Source organism: Culex pipiens, chromosome 1, assembly GCF_016801865.2.
Source record: "Culex pipiens pallens isolate TS chromosome 1, TS_CPP_V2, whole genome shotgun sequence".
Lineage (NCBI taxonomy): Eukaryota > Metazoa > Arthropoda > Insecta > Diptera > Culicidae > Culex > Culex pipiens.
This window is the reverse complement of record NC_068937.1, coordinates 66,221,737-66,242,944: the sequence shown is the minus strand read 5'-3', so window position 1 is coordinate 66,242,944 and position 21,208 is coordinate 66,221,737. Positions and strand designations below refer to the sequence as shown.

Here is a 21,208-nt window from a genome sequence, read left to right as displayed (position 1 = left end):
TTGAGCGAGGTATTATGACGTTTTAGTGAGGAAAAAAGTGCCAATTTTCAAAATTTTAGAATTCTGCAGAAGGTCAAATTTAATTACAGATGTAGAGATATGTTCAAGGTCGGGTATGTTATTATAGTAATTTTGGCGTTGAATCGAATCTGAATCAAACATTTCGTTGACACCGTGATGTTATGGAGTACTTTTGGAATGTTCTTAGGTGTTTAAGAGGCAGTTTTTCGTAAAATATTGCTCTGGTTTGTTCTAAAAAGGTGTAACGAGGTGCCTGATTTGGAATGAACTTACAGCGTTTGTTTGTCTATACTGCGATGAACTATGCCAATCTGAGCCCTCTAATAAGGAAGTGGGGTAAAAGGAATTAGAAGAATGAGTTCAAAACAACATAAAAAATCTTAAAAATATGCTGATTTAAGTAAAATTCTACAATTACAATATTTCGATGCTTTGCGATGGTTTTTGAAGATTAAATGAGATAGACATCCAAGATTGGTTAAATTATTCATTGCTTTTGCAAATTACAGTTAACAACAATGTTATTTTAAATAATACATTATTGCAAGTCCAAACAGAGTAAGGACAGAGTCATACTTGCCATTTGATTTTTGGTTCATTTGGGGTACATCGGCTGTTCATGCTCGTGTACAAGAACACTCGTATGGAGCCAAAATTAAAATGACATTTTTGACTGTCCTGTCTGTGTTCTCTGTGTAACAGACCTACATCAAACGATGTTTTGAAACTGTTGTAACGAAGGGGTCATTTTTAGTTTGAATTCTTACAAGGGTTCACAAATACAAAGTTGTTTGATAGTTTGGTAAGGCCTTGTACAAGTGACAGTTCGACCATTTTTAGTTTTTGCTATGACAACCAAGGAGTTAAACTAAAAAGTGTACAACGAAAACATGCAACAGGGGGTTGAGTGTACCTCTTTTCGTTCAGATAAGGAATTTCAAGGATAAAGCCTACTGTATATTTTAGGCACTGCAGTTTTTTTCATTGTTTTTGAGTTTTTTTTATAAAAAATTTTACACGTAGTTTAGTTGTTTTTTAGTTCATTGGTCCTATTCCGATCTCGGACGATTACACTATGCGTTATACCCATTTCTAGTTTGCGGGCTTATTTGGATTGATTCATCTCATGATAGACAAACAAAGTGAAACGTTTCTCAAATTCGGGCCTCGCTAGACTTTAGAACAAAGAGCCATTATTTACAAAAATGCTCTTAACAGAAACCTAACATTAAAACAGGGTGTTTTAGCTCAAACCAAGTTTGACGAAATTGATATAGATAGGCTAAGTCGGCAAAATTATATAAAAGATCTGACTTAGGACAAAGATGAAAAAGTGTAATTATTATATGCTTGACGATATGAGAAATTTAGACACTTGGCTTTTTTCCAATACCATACATCTTGTGTTGGCGCATGTGTGTTGTGTTGATTTTGGGTTTACGAGTGAAATTGCATTTTCAGAAGGAAAAATGTCGCATGAATTTCAAAAGCTGCGTATTGGGTTAAACTGGAAAAAGGCTAAAAATAACAAACATTAATTAAACAGTTAGAAAAAATCGAATTTTGCGTCACAAGTGGGAGCTTAAAAATTACATTAAGTTCAATAATCTGTGTTTAACTATGGACAACCTAATGTTTGAAGATAATACATGATGAACAGTTTTTGACTTGCTTTCCAAGGATTTTAGAAAACTTGATACAACAAGTGGAATTTTTTTCAGTAAATCCGCTTAGGGGGTGGGAAAGTAATAATTATTATTTTTACTTACTAAGGAAAAACTTGTTCTAAATAAAATCTAAATATAGAAGTGAGAAATGACAATTTCAAGTGACCTAAAAGGAGGTACACCCATAAGTTATTCTTGCAAAAAACTTTACACACTATTATCAAAGACTTTCAACTGTTTGTTTACATAAGTAAACAATCTAATGGTTAAAGAAGATTCGGTCTGCAGCTTTACGTCAGTACTCTCATGACCACTGTACCATTTGTCGGCGGAGGTACAAAAAGGCATGTTCAACTTACAAGCGTTACAACAAACTCCGGTACAGGCAGTACGTCCACAAAACACAATGCGATCTCAAGCGAAACCCGAAGAAATTCTGGTCATTTGTAAAAACTAAATACAAAGAGAACGGTCTGCCCTCGTCGATGGTGTACGGAAGTCGTGTAGCGTCAAATTCGGAAGAAAAATGTACCCTGTTCGCTGAGCACTTCGCGTCTGTTTTTAATAAGCCAGATGTCCAGAACGCCATTGATCCTGCTTGCCTCGATGCTGTTCCGTCCAATCTCGTAAGCGTGGACACGTTTGACGTCACCGGAAGTATGCTGCGCAAGGCGATTGCAAAGCTGAAGTCATCATTCGTTGCTGGGCCTGATGGTATTCCTGCCGCTGTAATCAAACATTGCGGAAGTATGCTGGAGGTGCCTTTGCTCAAAATATTCAACATGTCCATGACTGAGGCAACTTTCCCAGAAGAATGGAAGAAGTCGTACATGTTCCCAGTTTTCAAGAAAGGAGAAAAGCGGCGTGTTGAAAACTATCGAGGAATAACTTCACTGTGCTCGTGCTCAAAGGTTCTAGAACTTATCATGTGTGATTATCTCATGTTCAACTGCCGTAACTATATAACTTTTGAGCAACATGGGTTCGTCGCCGGCAGATCGGTTACAACGAACCTGATGGAGTTTGTCACAACTTGTTTCAACAGTATGTCTGAGGGGTTACAAGTTGATGCTGTTTATACTGATCTCAAGGCCGCCTTTGACCGCATAGACCATGATATTGCACTGATGAAATTTGCCAAACTAGGATTCTCGTCCCGCATTTGCAGCTGGCTAGAATCGTACCTCAAGGGAAGACGGTTGCAGGTGAAGATTGGAAGCAGTTTATCAGTAGAATTTTCCAATTGGTCTGGCGTTCCCCAAGGTAGCAATCTTGGACCGATCGGCTTTGCACTCTTCTACAACGATGCTGGGCTATCACTTCACGGAAATTGCAAGTTAATTTACGCAGATGACCTCAAGTTATTCACAACCATCGAGAGCCTTGCTGATTGTTACGTTCTCCAATCGCACATTGATGCCTTCGCTGAATGGTGTCGCCTTAATCGCATGACATTAAGCATCGAAAAGTGCATGGTCATCTCATTCCATCGCAAAACGAAACGGCACGTTTTCACATTCGACTACACACTCCTCAACCAGCCCATACAGCGAGTCGATTGCGTGAAGGATTTAGGAGCCTTGCTCGATTTTAACTTGACATTTCGCCAGCAGCAAGCATCAGTCATCGAAAAGGCTAATCGCCAACTCGGCTTCATGTTCCGAGCTACCCGTGAGTTCGACGATCCCGCCTGCCTTCGTACTCTGTATTATGCTCTCGTACGATCCCATCTGGAAACCTCCTGTATTATCTGGGCACCTTACCATCAGAACTGGATCGACAGGATCGAACGTATTCAGCGAAAGTTCGTCTGGTTTGCTGCTAGAAACTTTAACTGGCGTGACCCTTCAAATCTTCCCCCGTATGAACACAGATGCGAGCTGCTGGGGTTGATGACGCTCGAGAACAGACGGAAGCTGTCGAAAGCCATGTTTGCTGCCAAGCTGCTCACGGGTGAACTGGACTGTCCTAACCTTCTCGAACAACTAGGCGCCGCAGTTCAAGCTAGATCTCTTCGTACTCGCAGCGGATTTTTGCATCGTACGCTCAGCACTACCGAGTACATGCGACACTCGCCATTCCGTTCGATGTGTTCGATATTCAACGATTTCTTCGACTTGTTCGAGTTTGGAGAATCAACTACATCATTTCGCACTAAACTAACATCGAGACTAAGCATCAGGGGACGACGTGACAACGCCGGGGAGAATGAACGTCCTCGTCGATCTACCAGGTGATTACCGTTCCTTAAGTTATGCTCTACATTCAGTATTCTACCGGACCTTTTTTTTGTAGGTGGTGATGATCGTGCATTCGTCGTTTAGCGTTTTCTGTTTAGTGTTTACATGCTGTTTTTTTATGACTTGACCATTTTGTACTATATTGTAAAGCGAACAAACAACAACAAAACTTCATTAAGACCATGTGGTCGGATGATTTTTAATAAATAAATAAATAAATAATTAAACAATACAACACTTCTCCCAACACAAACTTAACAACGAAAATCAGCAGCCGCCGATTAAATAACAACACCCACCGAAGCTCGTTGGAAACTGACTGAAATGTCAAATTCGAAATAAATTCCTTCAGATGCAAACCGCCACGGCAATCAGCCTTTGGCTCGCCGCGGCGATTGAGGGGCGAACGATATTGAAACATTTCAGCGATCAGTTTGAACCGCCCAGGCGATGCGCCCATGGGACGCCAAGGCGGATGGAGGGCGGACGAAATTGAAAAATTTCAAATGTCAAATTTCAACCGCCCAGGCGGCCCGCCCTCGGTCCGCCAGGGCGGTTCTAGGGCGGACCACACGATCAGTAACGGCCGCCGATGCGTAACGTCCGCACTGAGTTAATGTGGGTCCAGAGAAGAAAAAACAAACAGATTAGAAACAAAAAAATAACGCAACAATAATAACAACAATAACATTTTTTGCAAATTATTCAATTCACTTGGTTTTTGCTAATCGATTATCATTAAATTTGAAAAACAGCTATTTTGCATTATTGATTGATTCATACAAAATGGGGGCTGTCCATACAAATGAAAATTTTATTGTTTATTCGTCAAGCTTATGTAGACTACTTACAATTTTCTCACATACTAGTAGAGGGTGACGAGCGGGAATTCCCGGAAAAAAAATCTAGGGAAATCGACCATTTTTGGACCTCTCGATTCCCGGGAAATTCGGTCGAGACTCCCGGGAAATTTTAAACTTAAACTATTGAAGCAAAATTATATAAACTAATCAAGAATTATTTGAAAAATTCAAAATTGTTTGGAACATTGGATGTTTAATGTTCGATGTTCAAGTTCGAATAAGCCAGTGTTTCTCTAATCTTTCTATTCATATATTTTTTTTATTTTAACTTGTCAAAAATTCCAATAACTATAATCGAGAGAAGACAAAAAAAATTTGGACCCCAAAATTTACCTTAAAACATACTTTGCAGTTACACCCCAGAAATGAAAGTTAATGTTTTTTTTTATAAATCCAGTGTTTTTTAAATGTCTTATAAGATATTGGGTTTCATATGTTTATAGGACGTTATAAAAAACTCTAGAAATATTTTTTTTATTTATTATTTCTAAGAGGTTATAGCTTTTTCATGATAAGTTCAAATTCCATATCTTTTCTCGAGCATAGCAATGCTTATATATATTTTTTTAATTCTTAGTACCTAAGGTAATTTCGCTGTATCAAGGTAATTTCTTTTTTTTGTGTAAAAGGCCATTTTATGTTTCACATCAACCTCAATATTAATTATATTTTGTAAAAAAAAAACTCTGGAGCGGTAATCTTTGTAAAGTTAAGGTTCGCCAATTGTAAACACTCCAGTTTTCCTGATAACTGTAAATATGTATATCTTAAATTAAAATTTAAAGTTGACCTTAAAAATTATGAAAAAAGTTTAAATTGTTGTTTTGAGTCGTTATTTATCATATTGCAAGAATCTCGATACTGGGAAATTATATATTCAAAAATTTAATAAACATTTGAAAAATCACTCAGTGCGAATTATGATTCGTAAACATTTTAAACTATTAAAGTAAACTTTATAGTTCCTCTAAATTATGAGGATACTTAATTTAACGAATGAGTAACGAATTTTATACTTTTCTTTTTAAATTATGCCACTATTGGCATAGTAAAAAAACTCCCGGGTCCCGGGAATTCCCGGGAAATGGCCAAATTCAACTCTCGATTCCCGGGAAATTGAAAATCTCGAGAATCGTCACCCTCTACATACTAGATATTATTTCTATTGTACAGATTTTTTCGTAGCCGACTCGGTCCTAACCAGGTCCCAGTACCGAAAAGGACCTAATAAAAATAATTTTATGAAAAAAAAAAAGATTTTTTCGTAGTTCCGGTTTAGACATGTCGAAATGTATGTACTGTGAATTTTCATTATAAAAGCACATCATTTGATTTAATGGCGATTTTTTTAAATAATTTGTCGTGTATGCAGTTATTCTAAAAAGTTGTGAATGTCTAAGAGTACGGCTTGGTTCATGAATACTATTGCGTATTACTGAAAATAATGCTGCAGACTGTATGCGTTGAGAAATAATGTCGTTGATGAAAGAGAGCATGGCAAATTTACGACGTTCTTGTAATGATTGTATGTTTATGAGCATGCAGCGTGCTTCATACGATGGGAGAGGAAATGCAGTCCAGTTAAGTTTACGTAGTGCGTACAGTAAGAATTGTTTTCGGACAGATTCAATACGTGCTTGGTGTACGGCATAGTATGGATTCCAGACGATACTACAGTATTCCAAGAGTGGCCTGACATACGTTATATAGAGTAATTTAATAGTATACGGGTCCTGGAAGTTGAATGCAAAGCGCTTTATAAAGCCTAATGTACTTTTTGCCTTGTTTATTATTGTGTTATAGTGTTCTACAAAAGTTAGTTGTGGGTCTAGGATGACACCTAGATCACGTAGGTACTACTTTGCATTTTTCTACTGGTTGGTTTCCTAATAATACTGTTATGTTTGGTGTTTCATGTTTTCTGCTGAAGGCAATGGAATTACATTTCTTTACATTCAATTGGAGTAGGCTTTTACTACACCATGTGTAGAAAAGATTAATTGACCGATTCTTCGGCTCCTTTTCAAAAAATTCCTAAGTTTTTTTCAGCGTTTTGGCTGTAGTGGCACAATTAAAGAAGAAACCTCCCAATGTTATTATATATTTGAAAAGATAATTGATTTTCCAACATAGAAATGACATGCATAATGAACAATATTACACCTGTGCTTCTCCTGAAATGAAAATGTAGCGTGACGGGACAACATCGTAAAACTGGAATTTTAAAAGGCACACCAAAAAAATCGACACAGTTTTGCCAGATTGATTTTTTAAAACTTTTGCTCTTCTACACATTATCACAAATTGAAAAACGAATCTTTTGCTCCTTGAACTAAAAGATTTGGTTGAGATTTGAGTTTTTGCCAGCCATTTCTTTTCGTGGCGGGACAACGAAAGGAGCAGATTTATGAAAAAACTCCTCTCCCATTCAATGACTTGCAGACCTTATTTGGTCAATATTTTTGGCATTTCAGATAAGGTAACGCATTTAAAGCACATTGCAATTATTAGATCATAATTAAAATGAAATTATTCATATAAAAAATCACATTGAAAATTGAAAAAAGTGACATTTTGGTGTAGCTTCGCTAAGAATCAGTCAATTTCGTTTTGGAATACATGACTGTCATTGGCATTTCCTATTTCCATATACAATTTCATGTCGTCTGCATATACAAGTACGTTAATTTTTTTAAGAATAAAGGAAATGTCGTTTACATACAAGATGAAAAGAAGAGGTCTTAGATGGGATCCTTGCGGAACCCCAGAGGTGACGTGAATTGATTCCGATAGTACATTTTGGAAGCGAACAATTTGTTCGCGCTTAGTCAAATATGACTTAAGCCATTCCAAAAGATTCGGTTGAATTCCAATTTTCTGCAGTTTGAAGATTAATAATGGTATGTCGATTCTGTCAAATGCCTTACTAAAGTCTGTGTAAATTGCTTCTACGAAATTGCGATTATGCATTGCATTCAGTGTAAAATTTACAAATCCTAAAAGGTTAGTGCTAGTAGAGCGGCCTTTAAAAAAGCTGTTTTGTTTACATGTGATGCGGTTTTTTACTTGCTGAAAGATTTTTTCATTTATAATAGATTCGAAAAGTTTTTGAATGCAAGACAAAAGGGCAATTCCGCGATAATTACGTATGTTTGATTTTGGGCCTGACTTGAAAATAGGCACCAAAAAAGACTTTTTCCATGTTTGTGGGAATTTTCCAGTATTTATTGACATGTTGAAAAGATGATGCAGTGGATATGTCAATTCTTCTGCAAGGTTCTTTAGGCATGCAGGTGCTGTTCCGTCGGGTCCTGGTCCTTTTGATGAGTCTAAGTCCTTCAATGCCTGGCGTACTTCCGTTTCTGACAAAGAATTGACTGAGACGTCATTTGGAAATTCCGGTATATATGAAAAGTAGTCGCGGTCGCGGTCTTCTTCGGAAAATGAGGTTTGCAAATTTCTTTTGAGTTACTGCCTACATTTTCGTTGCATTTGCGATGGGAACACAGCAAAAAATAATGTAAAAATGGAAGGTTGAAAACAGAATGTTGAAAAAAAAAATGATGAATTTTACCTCTATAATTGTTGAATAACGAAATTATTTTTTGTCAAACAGGTTTTACACAAAAAATGTGTAGTATTACCTTATTTTTGATGAATATTCAACATTATTTTTGTTACTCGTATACTTGAGTAATATTCATCAAATTTAGGTACAATATTCAATCATCTTTTGACCCAGGGACTTTGACAACTGTCAAACGCAACGTTTTGAAAAGTGGTTGGCAGAAGCCTGTCGGATCGTGATTCAACCGTCGCGCGTCCGGGAGTTTTGGTCGCTCGTGTGTCAAACAATCGTTGCAGATTCTGTGCCGTCGTCGTTGTGTGTTTTGGTGAGTTTGTGTTGGTGCTTCTTCCGGATCGGTCTGGAGGAAGGTGCCGGGTGTTTACGTCCAGGAATCGTCGCAGATTCCGTGCCGCCGTCGTCGTTTGTTTTTGAGAGTTTGTGTTGGTGCTTCTTCCGGATCGGTCTGGAGGAAGGTGCCGGGTGTTTACGTCCAGGAATCGTCGCCGATTCCGTTCCGCCGTCGTCGTTTGTTTTGGTGAGTTTGTGTTGGTGCTTCTTCCGGATCGGTCTGGAGGAAGGTGCCGGGTGTTTACGTCCAGGAATCGTCGCCGATTCCGTGCCGCCGTCGTCGTTTGTGTTGGTGCTTCTTCCGGATCGGTCTGGAGGAAGGTGCCGGGTGTTTACGTCCAGGAATCGTCGCCGATTCCGTGCCGCCGTCGTCGTTGTGTGTTTTGGTGAGTTTGTGTTGGTGCTTCTTCCGGATCGGTCTGGAGGAAGGTGCCGGGTGTTTACGTCCAGGAATCGTCGCCGATTCCGTGCCGCCGTCGTCATTTGTTTTGGTGAGTTTGTGTTGGTGCTTCTTCCGGATCGGTCTGGAGGAAGGTGCCGGGTGTTTACGTCCAGGAATCGTCGCAGATTCCGTGCCGCCGTCGTCGTTTGTTTTTGTGAGTTTGTGTTGGTGCTTCTTCCGGATCGGTCTGGAGGAAGGTGCCGGGTGTTTACGTCCAGGAATCGTCGCCGATTCCGTGCCGCCTTCGTCATTTGTTTTGGTGAGTTTGTGTTGGTGCTTCTTCCGGATCGGTCTGGAGGAAGGTGCCGGGTGTTTTGGCCACTTGCGCGTCCAAGAATCCTTAAAAAGTGGTGCTTTTTTGGTTAAGTTTGGAGGAAGTTGCCTGTCGAGTTTTGGGGTTTGAACAGTTCATGAAGAATCTGATGTACGATCCATTTATTTCAGGATAGTTGATTAGTCGGGATGACTTGTTTATCGTACGTATTCATCCAAAATATAATTAAAAATTGATTTTTTCAACAAACGTTAAATTTGAAGTAAATTGGTGTTCATGTTCATTTTGTAAGTAAAAACAGGACTAACAATTTCCAAAAATATTGTTTTTAATTATTTCTTTGAGTGTTATCAAATTGGTTTGGTGAAAAGCATTCTTTGATGGCCCCTCTCGCGTAACACGCATCACTTTTCGGTTTCTGGATTGACACCGCAACAGTTAAGAGTCCTAATGACAATTTTAAATATCAATAAACATAACTATCAACTCATCTTTACAGCTTCTCAGGACAAACGACTCTTGGAAAATGCCAAAGCCAACGTGGAAAAAGCAGCCGCCATAAGTAAAAAAAAAATGTTTTCGGATCTAATCACCATTAGTCGACGTCTATTTCCACTTTTAGATAAGTTTTGTTTTCTTAAGAATATGACACTTTGTAAAAAAATCGTTTTTTATAGCAGTTGGATATTTCATGTGGGATAATATCTCAAGGATTTCAACTGGTGAAACTTCGTCTGGGAAGGTAGCTACTGCTTGCAGCATTTTTTTTGGTAAGTACACAGTAGGGTGGTACCCCCTGAAATCAAAGATTGAACCATCCCTAGGCTGAATTCCAAATTTGAGCTCATTCTGACCACGGGAACCCCTCCCTCCAATCGCTTAAAGTTTGTATGGGAAAAATCTTCAAAATGTATGGAGAAAAGCAACTGTTTACTTTTTTACCTGTAGAAAGCGCCATAGTTATCCGATTCTTACCATTTCTCAAATGTAGAACCTTCATTAAATTTAGAACAACTTTCCCGAAGACACCATATTTTTAGGATTTTTTCCCGCGAAGTTATTAGCGCCCAAAACTGACCATTTTCGCGCGGCCAGCTGTAAGGGGCTACCTAACAACGATGTTTATTTCCAATTCGTACACGCACGTGCTCTGTCTCAAGTTCAGACATTTATTTAAGTTGAACAAAAGTTGTCCAAGAACTGGCGTTCCGTCTAACCTTAAAGTAATATTTGCTAAAAAACCAACCCGGGTCCTTAGACCAATCAAGCAGTTGACCGCTAACTGATTGCCGCCCACAAAGTAGCCTGAAAGTCATGAAAAAAATATTCGTTTGAATCAAATGTTTTATTTAAGTTCTCTGAAATGGATGACAGTTCAATACCTATCCTTCCACTTTCTCAGCCACAAATTACACATTTTTTAATGCAATAATATACATTCTTCAGTAAAATTCAACATTTTTGCGGTAAATTTCATCATTTTTTTGGGTAAATTTCATCATTATTTGAGGTAAATTTCATCATTTTCTGATGAAAATTCATCATTTTCTATGGTAAAATTTATCATTTTTTTTGCCACAATATCTGTCACCATTTCCTGATGAATATTACCATCATTTTTTTTTCTGTGAAGTTACTACTTTTGGATTTGGATTTTACGTAATTAAAGAAATTTTTTGGGAATGATTTGACTTCAGATTCGACTTTACTATTATATTCTTCGTTGGCAGAATTGAGTGCCAAAAAAAAAAGGTCGACAATATTCAGATAATTCAGAAGATTTGTGTCATTTGTATTGTTTCTGTATAGTATGTAGGCTTTTTGTTTTCTATTTTTTAAATTTCTTAGTTGTGGAGTGAACCACACTGGGTATTTATTGCCTGTGTTATTACGTCGTCTTCTTCTAGTAGGTACGGTTTCAGATGTTATAGTGTTAATTTCCGTATAGAATTTTCGTACTAATTCGTCGACATTTCCTTCATTATTGATTGATTGATTGATTGATTGATTGATTGATTGTTTGTTTATTTGATCAAATATTAAATAAATTTTGCCAGTCAATTGCTTCTACAAAGTTTGTTTTATTGTATTCCAGGACTTCTTCATATTCCCAGTCAATGGGCAAAGTGTTTTTATGGACATAAATAGAATATTCAATTGCTGTATGGAAGACTTCATTCTTCCAAAGGGGGGTTACAGATTCTTGTACATGAAAGTCTTCAATACAGTTAATGAATAAAAGGTCTAAAAATGAATTTCTTTGGTTGGTGATTGATTTGGAAAAGTCCATAATTTGCAATATTGTCAAAGAGAAAATGCAAAGTTTCATTTTCCCCAATGACTGGGAGAAGAATTGCTTCATTTTCTTGGTCACACACAAAAAAATATTACGGTAATGACAAAAGTAACTTACTTTCGAATTGAAAAGTTGTTAAAATTTGCTACATTAAAAGTTTTTTTCCTTGTTTTGAAAATAAAAACTTTTACTGCTACAGTTTTTGAAAATTTCATTGCTCACTGATTTAAAAGTTTTTCCTTTTAATTCGACTGTAAAATTTCTTTCATTTTGACGTTCTCGTGTAACCGTGTACGACTAAGTTCCAAATGTAAACAAACACTTTGGTGGGTCTGGTGGTGCTGGTGATTCTAGGACGCAAAGCAAAGCCGAAGGTGGCAGAAGCCAGGAATCGGACGCGGAAACCTTCGTGAGCCAAACAGCACCAGCGGAACGCATTCGAAGGAGGGTGGTGCGGGTGCGGGACGAGGTGAAGTGCTCAAAAAGGACAAGGCGAGCTTCCTGCAGGAACTGCAGCTGTTCCACGACCGGAATGAGTAAGAAGAAAGCTTGGGTGTTTTGTGGGGCTTGTGATTGATTTTGTTTGTTTTTTTTTTAGGATTGACGACGAGAAGCGGGATAATCGGAGGTAGCCAGAGCGGATGTTGTACTCAGTGCCGGCGGTTTACAACACCTGTGAGTAATGAGAATGTGTACAGTGGCTTGCCAACTTTGCTTACTTCCATCTCTTTTAGCAAATAACCTCCCACAAATGCTCATCTCGCGACGGCGCAGCTCCAGCCGAATGAACCCTGGTCAGCGTGCCGAAAAAATCTGTGTCATTCTCGAAGGAGGATGAAGTGCTCGAAATCGAATTCCGTTCCGAGGGCCTCATCAACCCAATCTTCCGGATGCGCTTCCAGAATCGGGAACTCCCCGTTCAGGCACTTCACACTCCAGCCAGGAAACGTCGATCACCCTTGCCGAATCTACAGCCAACTTCTCCAAACCTGTCCTGATGAAGGCCGACAACGTGACCATCCTGTTCTCTACTTTGCTGTCGCGCGTCGAAACGTCCGTCTGGAACCGTCCAGCTTGGGGTCTTCGGAAGTGACCGGTGGCGTACCCTAAGAATCGGTACAGCTTGGACTCGGATTTTGGCCAGAAGCGTTAAATACAATAACAAAATGTCTTAATAATAATAATAATTATTGCAATAATTTTAACATACTGTTTAAAACTTTTAAAAATAAATATAAAATCAAGCCTAGAATCAAGCACATTTTTCTGAAATTAACACTGTAGTATTAAATGTTGTTTATTCTTGCTATAAAAGGTTTCTTTTCTAATTAAAAGTAAAACACTTTTACCGATACAACGATTTTGTTCCATAAATGCATGGTAGTATCAAAAACTTTCCAACTTTTAAATTGAAAAGTTTGAACTTTCTACGAATATTCACCAACGCGAACTTTTAATCCAACGAACGATCTTTTTAAAATCAGAGTATTTTTTCTTTGTGTGCAGATATAAATTCGACTTTGCTTTGATTAAAGTCGCCATAAATGTGAAGTTTTACTTCCGGTTCCATTTTTGATGTTATGATTTCTATTGTTTTAAAGAATAGTTCATACGACTGTTTATTTGCATGGTCCGGCGGAAAGTATACTGATGCAAAAATGTGTACTTGGCCTGCAATAGTGGCTTTGGCCCAGACGAGTTCATAAGACTGTTTATTTGCATGGTCCGGCGGAAAGTATACTGATGCAAAAATGTGTACTTGGCCTGCAATAGTGGCTTTGGCCCAGACTTGTTCAAATTGAAAATGTTTTTCAGTTACAATTTCTTTTGGATTAAGTTCGTTTTCGTTTTACGGAGCAAGGTGGGGGACGCGGCCTCAAGTCAGTCCAAGTCCGGTTTCTTGTGGAAAAAAGGGTAGTGGCCGAACTAGTATTGCATACAAAATGAACACCACCGGAAGATATAGGGGATCGGGAGGGGGAAGGTGAAAGAAAATTAGTGTAGGTGTGAGTAGTAAGAACTTGGATGACTTGAGCAGTTACGGTAATCTTAGTTTAACACTGAATAATGAAAGTCTTAAATTTTGATTCAAAATAAAATGGCCTGGAGGAAATTAAGTCATTAGTTAATTAAATAAGAAAACGTAACTAATCGGAGATTTATACAAAGGAAACCTAACATGTATATCAAATTTAAAGGAAATTTAAAAATATGAAATCGAAAGAAAAAAACTAACTTGTCTAGGGAATACAAATCTTGAGGCCTTTTTCTGGGCCACGTCCTGTCGCGTCCGTCAGTAGTCTTGTCCTACATTACAACTAGAAGCAGATCTGCCAATTAAATAGAACACTTCGACCAATTCAACTAATTATTTAGATCCAATTATTCATTTATGGAAAACTAACTAACTTGAATTAACAACCTTAAATTAACTGTTCATATTTTACAAGTTGAACACTCGTCGTTAAGACGACTATTTCGTGCCTTCCATTTTATTAGGACACACAAGCTTTGCAAACAGGAGCGTATCCCTATCATACCTTTTGTAAACTGTTATTTGAGTGGGAGAGATACACTCCTGTTTACAAAACCCATGCGCCCTTTTGAAATGTTAGGTTCTATTTGATCGTCAACCTCCAGTAGATCCTTGATTCGCAACAATGGTCGATACAACCATAATCCGAAAACCGTTAGTTCAACAGATTAACGAATTTTGTCCGATATCATTACATTATTGATTGACCGAGACTCTATGAAAATTTTGACATATCAAAATGCTTTGTATTATTACTTAAATGGAAGTTTAATATTTATGCACGTAACATTTTTTAAATAAATTTCAAAATCTATTCTATCCTACAATGCCTAGAAGAGGCCTCTGTTTCTGTTGTGAGTAAGCGCTGGTTTCAGAGTTCATTTTTAAATTTAAAAGGGGTGGGAGACGACTAATTTGCTTCATGAACTCCTACTCGGCCTTGGGACCACCTCTTAAGACACTGATGGCTCCTAGCTAGGAATTAAACCTAGACACAGCGTCGAGGCCCGCTTCGCATGGCAAAAATGTTGGCTGGGGGGGGAAGTGATATTATCACGAAATTTTATTTTAAAGCCAACATTGCTAACGGCGTCGAGGTCCTTACTCATGCCCAAGGAGTTACAATTTCTTTTGGATTAAGTCTGGCATTTATGGCTAAGAGGACGCCGCCTCCTGACTTTTTCTGACTGAGATTTAAATTTCTATTGCCTAGGAATACAAAATAATTGTTTCCAAAAATTTCTTCAGGGTGGACGCTTTCGTCCCAGTTAGTTTCAGTTCCAAGAATAATGTCGAAAGAATGTGAGAGAAGTGCTATGAATATTTTCGAAAATCTGTACATTGAAATGGCATGTTCTGATCACAAATCTTTGGCAAAGTTTATGATATGGTTTTCCTAGATTTTTATTTTATTTCGTATTGTTGGCCAAGCTATGTTTTAAAAAAAATCGACAAAACACATAGAAAACATTTAAAAAAATATTTTAATGAGAAAAATCGATTGCATTCGATAAGAATTGTATTAATTTAAATAAATTGTACCGTTTTTTAGTTTTTTGTTCATTTTTTTCTTTAAATTATTGTCTCAAATCTGGAAAAGAAAGAAAGAAAGAAACTATCATCTCTATAAAAAATCAAAAGGTTGGTAAAAGATTCTAAAGTTTCATTGTTTAACATTATTTTTTCGACCTGTCTTTTAGTTTTGTCAAAAAATTAAACTTAGGAAAACATATTTTATTGTAAATGTTACCCAATAAGGTACCTAATATTTTTATTGATGTTAAATATGGCTCTTATTTTCAATGTTACAAAAAAATGAAGTGATTTTTATTCTTAATTTTTCTATTTCAATTTCAAGATCAAGACATTTCTTCAAAATTATCAAACAAAACACTCTTTCGAAATATTATCGTGGGGTTGTTTAAAAACGTTAGAATGTTCAAAAAAGCAGTACCATCATCTGGGGCGAAACGGGTCACATGGGGCGAATTGGAACTGCTGTTTTAGCCTTGTTACTGTACAATATTTGGATTTTTTTAGTTTCGGATAGAACAGACAAAGAACAGACAATAGTGCATCGTTTTCCAAATTTCAAGCTTTTAAGTGCTCTAAAAACTGCTGTCCCTATTCATACTGTAGTCCCGATTCGCCCCACATGACGGTAAAGATTTTTTTTAGAGATGAAAAATATTTGATTTATTTTAAGGGGTTGTACATGTAGAAAATCAAAAATTTCATATTTCAGAAAATTTTATAAATCCACTTAAGAGTGGATTTTCAATCACTCCTGAAAGTTTCATGGAGATATTTCATGAATAAACTGAGTAAGAGACGATTTACGTTCAAAATTTCGCCATGCGCAAAGCGAACTGTCAAACTTTGTGAACGTTTTTCTCTGAACACCGAGTTGATTTACGGGTGCCACGATATCTCGAGATGGGATGGACCAAATTGTCTGAAATTTGAGATGTAGACTTGCAAGACATATCCCGTGTGCATGACGAAGCTCGATTTTAAAATTTCGCTTTAAAAAAAATACAAAAATCAAAAACTGGTGATTTTTGATAAGAAAAACATAAAAATATTTTTATCTTTTTTTCAAACAAACTTTTTGAAAATCGAGCTTCGTCATGCACACAGGACCGGTTTAACGAGGCTTCACCAAAATTTTGAGCCGATTTGGTCAAAGCAGTGTGGAGATATCGTGGCACCCGTTTTTTGAAACTGCTAACTTAAAATGGCTATATCTCGGCTATGATACAACCAAATATCTTCAAATTTATTTTGATAATAGTTGAAAATATATATTTTAATGCCCTTAAAACAGATTTAAAGAAAGTTCAAGTGTGTGCCCAAACCAACCTCTTACATTTTTTTCGATTTACATGTATGTAACCCCTTAATTGAAAATAGTTAAAACTCGAAAAATTCACTTTATCAAAAAGTTTTTTTTGTTAAATTTACAATCACGGCGTCTTTTTCAGGGGGTAGTATTTTTTGAGATAACTGTCATATACATATGAAAGTGTTTCATTTGCGGGGCGAACGAAAATCTTTGGTCGGGAAAAATCAAAGTTATCCTCATTTGAAGTTTTTGAACTTTTTTCCCATGGGGCGAAATTTCGTCTATTTCAATTTAGTATTGTTATGAGTCTACATAGACATGATTTATGGTTCAGATCATATCATTTCTTATGGGAAACGATGCAAGGAACATTTTTCCCGAAGCACGCAAAGTGATTGAAAATAAGGGAAAAAAGTTATAAAGGTTTTATTGAAAATTTGGGAGATTTTCTGATAAAATTGTACACCCCTTTCCCAAAAACCGCAATTTCATGCGTGGGAGTCGCTCAATCTGCATTCCTGTCACACATGAGGTCTGCACAGCTGATTCCACGTAGATTTTTCCCGCCAGTAATGACAGGAAACGCTGACAAACGGAATATGTGCCAAAATCATAAGTGTTTTTATTTAACATATAAAGGGAAATCATCGTGAACTGGAACTGCCGGTCGTTAGCCCGGGTATAGTGGAAACGTTGAGATGATTGTTGTCCTCTGCTCTCATCTCGCAAAAAGCCATACAGAGAACCACGTCCCATTCCCCATCCCCAATCCCTTTCCCAAATCCCAATCCCCAATCTACAGTGTCAAGCGACCCGTGCCAAGGGATGTATGTCTGGAGGGGAGCAAGAAGTATCCAGGTCTGAACGGAGCCTGCGTGGTACCAAGACGCCCCACGCAGTATGTAGTCTCCTCTGTGTCTTTGCAAGCCCGAGTCACAGTTGAAGTTTGTAGGAGTCCTGAAAACAAGGTTTATCAACATGGAAACTGATAAAAACCAAAACCCAAGTGCCAGCTGCTTCCCTCAGCTGGAACCAACGCGGAAGGAAGGAAGAAGAAGCATGAAATCCGCCGGAAGAGAGGACACCACTAGAAGAGAAGAGTCGGCGGAAAACTGTAGAGTGCAGTTTGCGGTGTCGGAACGCATGAGAGACATGCACAGGAAGGTTCACATGTGGAAGGAAGTAGGAGAGTTATCCAGTACCAAACGAGAACCTTCTGTTGTTCTTCGGAGCAATTCTGCGAGAGATGGTAAGGTTACGCAACAGTCTTTGACGAAAACTAGGCAACCACATGCATATTTTCGCTTTTTTGCGAATATAGCACCGGTACAGCTAAACATTCTGAAAATTCACGCAACAACCTCACCGCTTGAGCACCCCCGCTACGATGAGCACGGTATTTTACCTTTCGTCAACACAGCATTTCAGAAAACTCTCAGGTACAGATATACAATCCAAAACCGACCTCATGTGGCCTTCCAGTACTTCATGTACTATACAAGAGGAACCCGCATCCTCAACACACATCAGCGACCAAGCTGCAGGACACTGCCATCCTGTTCCCGGATCATCAAAACATCTTGGAGAAAACGGCAGGTTCAACTGAACAATGAACAATATCCGTTGCATCCAGGTTAACCTCCATCATGCTAAGGGTGCTTCCAGTATCCTTAGTCGGAGGTTCACTAAAGAGCAATTGGGGATTGCTCTCGTTCAAGAACCGTGGGTGAACCACAACAAAATCCTTGGACTGTCCTGTCAAAGCAGTAGATTGATCTACAGCAATACGCAGGCAACATCAAGAACGGCGATTCTGCTGAGCGGAAACATCAAGTGTACTCCAATCACGGAATTCGTCCAACGAGACATCGTTGCAGCAATGGTGACCGTCCCGACCACCAAGGGAAAGCAGGAGACGGTTGTTGCATCTGCTTACTTTCCTGGTGACCAGGACGATATGGGGAAGCACGGATGTTAACGATAGAGGTGAGCGCCTTCTTGAATACTGGACGTCTAACAACGTCAATGTATGCAATAAGGGCAATGAACCTACTTTTGTTACTGTCGCAAGACAGGAGGTCTTGGACCTCACTCTGTGTAATGCTGCTTTTGCAGACAAAATAAAAAAACTGGCATATCTCTGAAGAAGCTAGTCTATCTGATCACAGACAGATTGTCTTTGACATTGAAGCCAGTCAACTGAAAAGGGAAACGTTTCGTGACCCAAATGACACGGACTGGAACGCCTTTCGAGGTCACCTTTGCCGGTCCAAACAAGACGCTCCTTCACGAATACGAACCCCCGAAGAATTGGATACTGCAGCGAATACTCTTCAACGCAGGATCACGGCAGCCTACCAGGCAAGCTGCCCTAAGAAGGTGAGGGAAATCTGTCGGGACGTACCGTGGTGGAGCGAAAGCCTGAGCAGTCTCCGCAAGGAGGCTAGAAGACTTTTCAACAGAGCTAAGCTCACTTCCGAATGGGATGCCTACAAAGCAGCCCTAACGAAGTATAACGCGGAGTTGAGGAGAGCCAAAAAAACTAGCCTGGCTAATTTCTGTGAGGACATAAGCTCGATGTCTGAAGCAACCCGACTCCAAAAGGCGTTGTCAAAAGACCATTCCAACGGTCTAGGACAGGTGAGAGACGAGCAAGGCACTCTCACTGTCACAAACAAGGAAACACTGCAAGTACTCATGAGTACGCACTTTCCAGAATCAACTGAAAGAGAGGAGGATGCAGCTAGTATCCGGACTGCAGATGGCGTATGGTGCCGACCATCAAGAGAGTCAGTCCACCTAGCCCGTCGAATGTTCAACCAGTCTTCAATCAGATGGGCCCTCGGCACATTTGAACCATCGAAGGCTGCAGGACCCGACGGCATCCTTCCAATCTTTCTCCAAAAGGCAGTCGACACCATAATGGCTGAGTTGATCAAATTACTTCGAGCCACCTTCACCCTGGGCTACATCCCTCGAAGCTGGTGCAAAGTTAAGGTGATCTTCATACCTAAGGCCGGCAGAAGTGACCCCACGATGCCAAAAGCCTTCAGACCCATAAGTCTGACAGTGACGCTGCTCAAGCTTATGGAGAAAATCACGGATAACCACATCCGGGCGAAGTTCTTGAAGGACTTCCCTTTGCATAAACACCAATATGCATACCAAGCGGGCAAATCGACCGAAACTGCCCTACACGCGTTAGTGTCACGTATCGAGAACGCACTGAAATATAAAGAATCTGCACTTTGTGCTTTTCTTGATATTCAGGGCGCTTTCGATAACACTTCGTACACAGCCATCAATGAAGCGCTCCGGTCGAGGAAAGTCGATGGAACAACTGCGAGCTGGATTCATGCTATGCTTACGAGCAGAGAGATTTCAGCATCGCTAGGAGACACATCTATCACAATAACAGCAGCCAAAAGCTGTCCGCAAGGGGGAGTAGTCTTCTAAGAAAACTTACACTACTCGGCTACGAAGTCATTGGATATGCTGACGACGTAGTCTTAATCATCCGGGGGAAGTACGACGGAACGTTATCGGACCGTCTACAGTCAGCTCTAAACTGCACCATGTCGTGGTGTGAGCAGGAAGGGCTGACAATAAACCCCAACAAAACCGTGATAATCCCGTTTACTAACAGGAGGAAACACGACCTTTGGCCGCCTACCTTGAAAGGAACCCAACTGACCTTCAGTTCTGAGGTCAAATATTTAGGAGTAATCCTTGACAAAAAGCTGAACTGGAATGCACATATGGACTATGCGGTAAAGAAGGCAACTACTGCTATCTGGGCGTGCAACAAAATGCTCGGCAAAACCTGGGGCCTTAAACCGAAACTTGCATTCTGGTCTTACACCACCATCGCTCGACCTAGGGTAACCTATGCGTCGACCGTTTGGTGGCCGAAGATTGAACAGAAGACATGTCAGTCGAAGCTGACCAAGCTCCAACGACTGGCATGTCTCTCTGTAACGAGTGCAATGAAAACAACCCCCAACGCGGCCATGGAAGCCATGCTATGCATTCTGCCTTTACATTTACATGTGAAGCAGGAGGCAGCGCTTGGCGCTCTACGACTACAACGGTGTAACAACTGGGTGGAAGGAGATGGAACGGGTCACTCGCGGATCGTGAAGGCTTTTGACATTTCCCCCCTTGCAACTTCAGTCTCGGACTGCATGGAGGTGAGGCCCAACATGCACATTCCATATGAGGTGATTGAAACAAATCGCCAAATGTGGAGTAATGGAGGACCTACACTTCCAGAAGGAACTATTCGTTTCTTTACGGATGGTTCAAAAATGGGCACTTCTACTGGAGCTGGAGTCTTCGGTCCTCGAACCAGGGAAACCATATCTATGGGAAAGTGGCCTACCGTTTTTCAAGCAGAAGTGTATGCCATACACATCTGTGCGAGGACGTGTATTCTCGGATAGCCAAGCTGCACTATTGGCATTAAAATCCTCTAAATGCGAATCCAAACTTGTTTGGGAGTGCGTCGCTTCCCTCAGGGAACTTGCTTCTCGGCATAACAGAGTCATGTTGTTTTGGGTCCCAGGGCACTGCGGCATTGAAGGCAACGAAATGGCTGATGAACTTGCCA

At 39.4% G+C, this 21,208-nt stretch overlaps 1 protein-coding gene and 1 pseudogene across 1 annotated transcript in view; one reads left to right on the top strand and one right to left on the bottom strand.

The window, feature by feature from the left end:
• The window catches only part of LOC120431003 (cullin-2), a 76,936-nt gene that overhangs the window by 46,061 nt on the left and 9,667 nt on the right, over positions 1-21,208 (bottom strand). The window lies entirely within an intron of this gene.
• Positions 8,079-13,362, top strand: LOC128092395 (uncharacterized; annotated as a pseudogene).